The following is an 8,005-nucleotide window of genomic DNA, read 5'->3' as shown; positions in this document are numbered from 1 at the left end:
CAACATTCACGAGCACGAGCAATAGCCTATGTTTACTCGTCAGAGACCGGTGTATATATGGGGGAATGCCATCTCAACACTACTCCTATCTGAGGTTCATACATATACGACAGGCATTCTGGACATCTTACTGAGGACTACCACAATGTGTTTCATGGGCAAGTCCGCTGGCGCCGTGCTAGTTGGGAATTCTCTTTACTGGCTGGTTACTCCATCAAGAATCCTTGAGCTTGATTTGAAAGGATGTGGTTTCTTAGATTCATATATTGCTATGACTTCTTCACATGTGCCTACTTCACCGTTATGCAATCAGAGGGTATGGATTTCCTCTTTCTATCACCGTGAGACTCCGCCTCCAATTCTATTAAGAAGAGGAAGAGCGACTACCGTGGTGTTGCTTCATGGGTGCTGGCAAGAACTGTTGAACTTGACAAGTTAATATGTGTGTGTTTGGCATATGGGTGTGTGTGTGCGCGCGTGGCATATAAGAAGTACATAGTTCGAAGTGTGGGAAGCATATAGCTCAAAAGTGTTTGTGTGTGTGTGTGATGCGTGCCAAGCACATAGTTCAAAGTGTCTGCGCGTGGCATATAAGAAGCACATAGTTTGAACTGTGGGAAGCACATAACTCAAAAGTGTTTGTGTGTGTCGTGCGTGTGTGCGAAGCACATATTTCAAAGTTTGTGCGTGTGCATGAAAAATACATGGCGTATGGATCTGCGTGAAATATATATACATAGAATATGGGAAGCACATAGTTCAAAGACAGAAATTAAAATTACTTCATACTTTCTAGACATACATATATAGCATATCAATTAACAATGGCCACACTACCATCCACAATTTTGGTCTTATTTGGAATATGTAGCATAGCATATAATTTAAACATACCAATTCACAACCGACAGACTACCAAATAACTTGTACTTTCTTCATTGCATAGCCATCCACAATACCAAAATTACTTGATGCATGACATACCATATAGACTATCGAAATCAATGCTAGTGATACTTCACATGATGCCATCAAAATCGATGTGTTTGGTGTTTTTTAGGTGTCATGTATTGTTTGATTTTGATGGCATGTAAGGTATCAGTAGCATTGATTTTGGTTGTTTGTATGTTATGTCATCAAGGAATTTTGTATTGTGGATGTGGCTATGAAATGAAGAAAGTACCACCTATTTGGTAGTCTGGCCATTGTTAATTGCTATGTTTAAATTATATGCTATGCTATGTATTCCAAGTATGACCAAAACCGTGGATGCTAGTGTGGCCATCGTTAATTGATATGCTATATATGTATCTGTCCAGAAAGTAGGAATAAGTGGAATATGCATAAGAGTGTTGATAAAAAATAAAGACATATCTATGAAAAGGTGTGTCAGGTATTTACACGTTGCTCTGAAATAATTCAAATAATACGTAAAGAAGGTCCAAAAGGTATCATACTTGGCAGGGAGTCATTTTACGGGTACAAGGCGGGGCAAAAAAAAGGAGGAAATCTAAGGCGAAGAATTAAGAATATTACCTGCTGGCGAGCTCAGGTCCGTCCGGATCTGACGGTAGCGAAACCCAGGGGGCAAATCTGGTTGTTCGGCAGCGGTCCAACCGCATGTAGGCTTTGAAGTTTGAATGCTGCTTTGGCACATGGTCTTGAGTGAGGCGCACTCACTGCTCCAACGGGTTGTCCAGTACCTGCCGACGAACAATTTAAAGATCCTCAGCATCGTGAAAACCGGAGGAAAAGTAGGGGGAAGAATTAAGAGGATCACATAATAGCGAGCTCAGGGCCGACCGGATCTGACGGTAGCAAAGACCAGGAGGGGCGGATCTGGTTATCCGGTAGCGGTCCAACCACAGGTAGCCTTTGAATGCTTCCTTGGCATGTGGTCTTGAGTGAGACGCACCCACAACTCCAACGGGTCGTCCCATACCTGCCGACGAACAACTTAAAGATCCTCGGCATCGTGGAAACTGGAGGAAAACTACGGGGGAGAATTAAGAGGATCACCTGCTACCGAGCTCAGGGCCGATCGTATCTGACGGTAGTGAAGTCCAGGAGAGGGAGATCTGATCGTCCGGTAGCGGTCCAACCGCATGTAGCATTTGAACGCATCTTTAGCCGATGGTCTTAGAGTGAGACCAGGAGGAAGATGCCCGGCGGCACCAGGCACCTCGTCGGACGGGAACCGGATCCAGCGGCGGCAAGTACAATCGGGGAGCTTCGTGTGTTAGGGTCGGGAGAGGCAAGTGAATGCGAGAGCAGGGTGGCAGGTGGCCTAGGGGAGAGGCAAATATGGATGCAGGATACTGGCGGCAGCGACAACTGAGGGGAAGGAGAGGAGTTGTTGGCTGCTAGGGTTTGGTCTTTGATATGGGTTCTAGCCATATGATTCCAGTCTGTCTGCATGCATCTTGATGTCTGGTCTGCGATAGCCTGTTAGGTTTTTTCAGTTTGCGCTCGCTTGTTGGACCTTTTCAGTCTTCTTCCATTTTGTTTTTTTAGATCATGAAAATCGGCCCAAAACTCAAAGAAACCCAAGACCGAAGGATCACATGCATGTACATGCGGCAACTTGATAAAGTCTCTCTGCTTTTTCTATATTTTTCTTCTTACGATCTTTGATGTTACACGAAAACGTTCAAACGGTGATCTTTGTGCACCGGCCTCAAATGGCCCGAAACAGTGAACCGGGAGACAAGAGCTCTTGAACCCATATTTTCCCTTTACTGGAAGCTTAGCTATTCTCCATGAGCATATAATTTAGTTTGATATGGGGTACGCAAAACTAGGAGTGCAACCGGTGCCAAAGGATGTGGTTACTCCTTTTCATTTGTTTTCTTTTTTGGCACGAAAAAGATGTAGTTATTATTTTTCTGGAAAAGGCAGGAGCATTGCCGTTCATTAAAAAAAAGAGTTAATATTTATAAGAAACAAACGCCTTGGAAACGGGGGCAAGGCGCATAATCCCCACAAACCACAAGGAAAACTGCTACACTCTTAACACCATTCAACACAACTGGGCTAATCTCATTAGCCCACAAAAAAGACTTAAAGTCTTCCTGAGCTTTGGAAGTAAATTCCTCCTCTTCCAACATCCCAAAAGCAATAAATGAGCAATCCACATCAGCCTCGACTCCACCGGCCACCGCAGTGAGGGGTGAGCAACCCTTGCCGTCACTAACACTCATCGGCGGCGGCGGCGGGGCCACTGGACGACAACGACCTACTCAGGGAGATCCTCCACCGCCTCCCCCCCACAGCCGTCCTCCCTGCCGCGTGCCTGCCTAGTTTGGAATTGCTGGTATCGCCTCGTCTCCGACCCCGGCTTCTCCCACCGCTTCCGCTTCCACCACTGCCTCTATCCTCCTCCCATCCTAGGTTGCTTAGTCGAGCTCCCCAAGCAAGGCCTGCGAGCTATATCCTTCGCGTCTACTATTGATCGCATCCGCGCCGAGCGATTCTCCTTAATTCCAGTTCGACCATGGGGCCACCCTCCGGTGCCTTGGATTCTGCCAGGGTCTCGTATTACTCTTCTACACGGGGAGGCTCGAGGTCCTGGTGTGGGACCCCGTCACCGGCGACCGGCACCGCCTAGATTCCCCCCGGGTTCTGTGATGAGTGGAAGACCTCAATCAGTGGGGCGGTGCTTCGCGCTGCCGAAGACAGCCGCCAATTCCTGGTGGCCTTGGCAGTGATACAACTAACCGTTGGGATGCAACATTCACGAGCACGAGCACTCGCTGTGTTTACTCATCGGAGACCGGCTTATGGGGTAATGCCATCTCAACACTGCCCCTATCCGAGGTTCATACTTCTATATATGACAGGCATTCTGGACATCTTACTAAGGACTACCGCAATGTGTTTCATGGGCAACTCCGCTGAGCTTGATTTGAAAGGATGTGGTTTCTCAGAGTCATATATTGCTATGACTTCTTCACATGTGCTTACTTCACCGTTATGCAATTAGAGGGTGGTATGCACTTCCTCTTTCTATCACCGTGAGACTCCGCCTCCAACTCTATTAAGAAGAGGAAGAGCGACTACCATGGTGTTGCTTCATGGGTGGTGGCAAGAACTATTGAACTTGATAAGCTAATATGTGTGTGTTTTGATTATGGGAAGTGTGTGTGTGTGCGCGCGTGGCATATAAGAAGCACATAGTTCGAAATGTGGGAAGCACATAACTCAAAAGTGTTTGACTCTGTGTGTGTGGGGGGGGTGGGGGGGGGGGGTGGGGGGTGGGCAAATGGGAAGCACATAGTTGAAAGTGTGTGTGTGGTGCGTGCCAAGCACACATAGTTCAAAGTGTGTGTGTATATAGTTCTACTTACTTCTTTGAACTATGTGCTTCCCACACATTGAACTATGTGCTTCTTATATGCCGCGCACATGCACACACACACACGCACGCACACACGCGCGCGCGCGCACACACACACACTTCCCATATGCCACACACGCACGCACGTACATGCACACCCACTGTTTTCTTTCTTACCACAAACAACTTGCTTTCTACAAATCGACTTTACAAATTGCTATAACTGGGGTCCACTTTACACGTACGCCTGGTTTGGCTATCGTCTACCTTAAACTAAGGGGTGAGCCGAGATGGAAGCCTCTCCGACATGGACATTGTCGGGCTACTTCTGACCTCCTCATGGAGGTGACCGCGAGGATTGCCGAAAGGTCCGTGTGACGCTGCTTCACGACATCGTCAACCTCATGCCATCGTGATCGTAATTGATCAAATTGTTGTCCCCATGTGATATCATGCAAGAGTGTACAATATCTGTGAACTATGTACATGCGGTTTCGAGCCATTTGAGGTTGGTGTAGAAAAATCAACCGTGTTGGGCATTTTTGTGTGCTATACCCGTGTTTTTTAAGATTTTCAGTAGGTTCTCCAGTATATATCTTCAGCCCCAGTACACGGTTTCAGGCCGGTGCAGAAAAATCATGGTTGTGGTTGTTTTCATGGGCTTGCCACCGCCAAAGAAGTGTTCATTCCCAAGGATATGTAGGTGCCCAACCACGTAGTTAGTGGTCGGTGGGGAGCCCGCCACCGATGGCTCTTTCTGCCCACCACTGATCCACCGTCCTGTGGTAGTGCCTTAACCCTACAAATCTCTTCTCTGCCGCTGGCTGACCTTGGTGGACCCCTCCCCGTGTCGCTGCCATGAGCCTTCAAGCCGCTGCCTACTATCTCGACCTCTACTGTCATTGTCGCCTGTCTTCCCGATCCTTACGGCCACCGAAGCAAACCATCATCAACCCCGCTGACCAGATCTCCCTATGTCGCCTCTCCTTTGGTCTGCTGTTGTCCCTCTTCATCACCGACCACCTACCCAAGGCACAACCTCCCCCAAGAAGATGCTACTTCAAGAATCAAGGTCATTCTGCAACTAGCAAAATTTTATAGAGAGGTTTGGTCCCTATAGGGGCGCGAACAACATATATAGTAGTTGTGATAATTAACCAAGCAAGATAATGACTAAACAAAACCGAATCTCCAAGGAAAAATGAAAGGTCGATATCCGATGGACTTCTATCCCCCTTGATCGGTAGAAAATTTGGTCTCTCTTATTTACAATAGCGACAAACAGTCAGTCGGTAAAGAAATGTTGGTCGGGAAAGGTCTTTGCCGACAGGACTTTCGGTGATAGATTGTGTCGGTCGGCAAAACACTTTCCTGACCAACTATCTGTTGGCAAAAGCAGTTTTCCCGACCAACTTGTCTCTCGAAAATGTTATGCTGTGGTTTAGTATAAGTACATAGAAGATTGTAAATCCATAAATGCGTACCAATTGTATATGATATTGAATTTATACAGGATATGGTCGCCCTTTATTGACAATGATACGATAATTATTTCATATTTATAAAAATTAATGTTTATATCTACGAATATAGTATGCATGGATGCCTGTTACACTATAAGTATATGTGCATCGAAGCATCTTCTTCATCGTCATAGTACACTAGTACCCAAAACCAGAGATATGTTGCAGAGAAGACACTGGAGGGTTACTGAAGATTTCACGTGTGCTCTTTGTGTTTCTGGGGGTCTTGAATCAAGGTCATGGGTAAGTCTTAGACCTGTAAATTTGTAAATATCTCTGTACAGTTGAGTAGTTCTTGAGTGTTTGTACAGTTGAGTAGTTCTTGGGTAAGTCTTAGACCTGTAAATTTGTAAATATCTCTGTACAGTTCTTTGTATTTATAAAATGTGTTGTGGGGGCCTTCCTTACAGTTTCGGGTAAAAAAAAAAGGCACAACCTCCCCCTCGACCACCTCCAGGAATAGGTAAAGTTTCCTCATATGCCTATTTTTTCAGATTTGGCAACAAATTGATGGTATGATAGTGGTTTTTAGATGTCTTGTATAGTTTGATTTTGAGGCATGTAAGGTATCAGTAGCATTGATTTTAAATTTGGTAGTTTATATGGTATGCCATCAAGTAATATTTGTATTGTGGATGACTGTGCAATGAAGAAATTAAGTACCAATTATTTGGTAGTCTGGCCATTGTTAATCGCTATATATGTTTAAATTGTTTGCTATTCTACATATTCCATGTAAGACCAGAATTATGGATGGTAGCATGGTTGTTAATTGATATGATATATATGTATGTCCACAAAGTATCAAGTAATTTTAATTTCTATCTTTGAATTAACTATGTGCTTCCCACACTTTGAACTTAGTATATGTCTTATATGCCACACACACTTTCATATGCCACACGAGGTCCTAAAAGTATTCTAGGGAAACTAGGTCCTAATAGTATGTAAGTGCATGTCTGGGTCCTGACAGTACATTAAGTGTGTCACAGATCGGTAAGCACGTCAGAGCAGGTCTGACTTGCGCACGTGTCCAGTTGACTCCCTTTGACTAGCCACGTATGCGTACATAACGAATGAGACTTATCTTTGCTGCCCTCCCTTTTTTTTTTCTCGTGATGCTCCACTCTTGTGATGACTGACCGGCGATTGGGGGCAACCGCCTCACCCGCGAGGGGGCCGAAAGGGGGCCAAGGAGATCGGATCTCACTCCTGCTCCAACGTCGGACGATGCTACAACTTTGAGGAGATCTGATCTCACTCCTGCCCCTGGTTCCATCGCCAACAATGCAACAACTTGGGGAAGATATGGTCTCACTCTTATACCCTGGCCACCAACAATGCAAAAGGTTTGGGGCCGGAGACCAGGTCTCATTCCTCCTGCTCCTGCGCGCTCCTCCACCGCCATGCATCAACTTGGGGGAGATCTGATCTCACTCCACTCTTGCTCCTTATCCCGCGCGACCAACGATGCAACAACTTGACATCGACGATGCAATTAACTACTTGGGGGAGGAGATCAAGGCAATCTGTGGTGATCGACTCCCACACATTCCTGAACAGGGGCATGGTCGATCCCGCTGATGATGGATGTTGCCTCCAAGAGAAGGCGGTTTCATGGAGTAGAATCGATCGCCATCAGCTGTGAGCCTCTGACCCATATTTAATTATCCAAACCGCTTGCTCCTGATGCCCTACAGGACCACATCTTATGTGAAACCTAGAGAGGGGAAAATATTGGTTCAAGCGTACTCTAGTAGCCAGATATCTCACTGTTTTGGAACCTAGTTAATATTTGGCAGTAATAATGCAAAAGAAAAATCTTACTATTTTCAGACTGGATTTTAAACATCTTATAGTAATAATGCGAAAATTAATTGGTTTTCTCATGAAATTTCACTATTCTGTAATTTTGAATTTCTATTATCATAAAAACATAAATAATAACAGTCAAGCTGCATCTTTGACAGCGTGTTGTCCATGTCTGAAACTTCATATACTTCTATTAGTGAAAGGAGTATTTGCTAGTAAACATCTTACTATATTTCTAGATGGAGTCATGGTTTAAAACAGTGGATATCGAGCTCATATCGGTTTGACGCTGCCATATTGGATGTGGGATATGGATGATAAATCGGATGATATG

Source organism: Brachypodium distachyon, chromosome 3, assembly GCF_000005505.3.
Source record: "Brachypodium distachyon strain Bd21 chromosome 3, Brachypodium_distachyon_v3.0, whole genome shotgun sequence".
NCBI lineage: Eukaryota > Viridiplantae > Streptophyta > Magnoliopsida > Poales > Poaceae > Brachypodium > Brachypodium distachyon.
The sequence above is the reverse complement of the archived record's forward strand: the minus strand, read 5'-3'. Positions refer to the sequence as shown.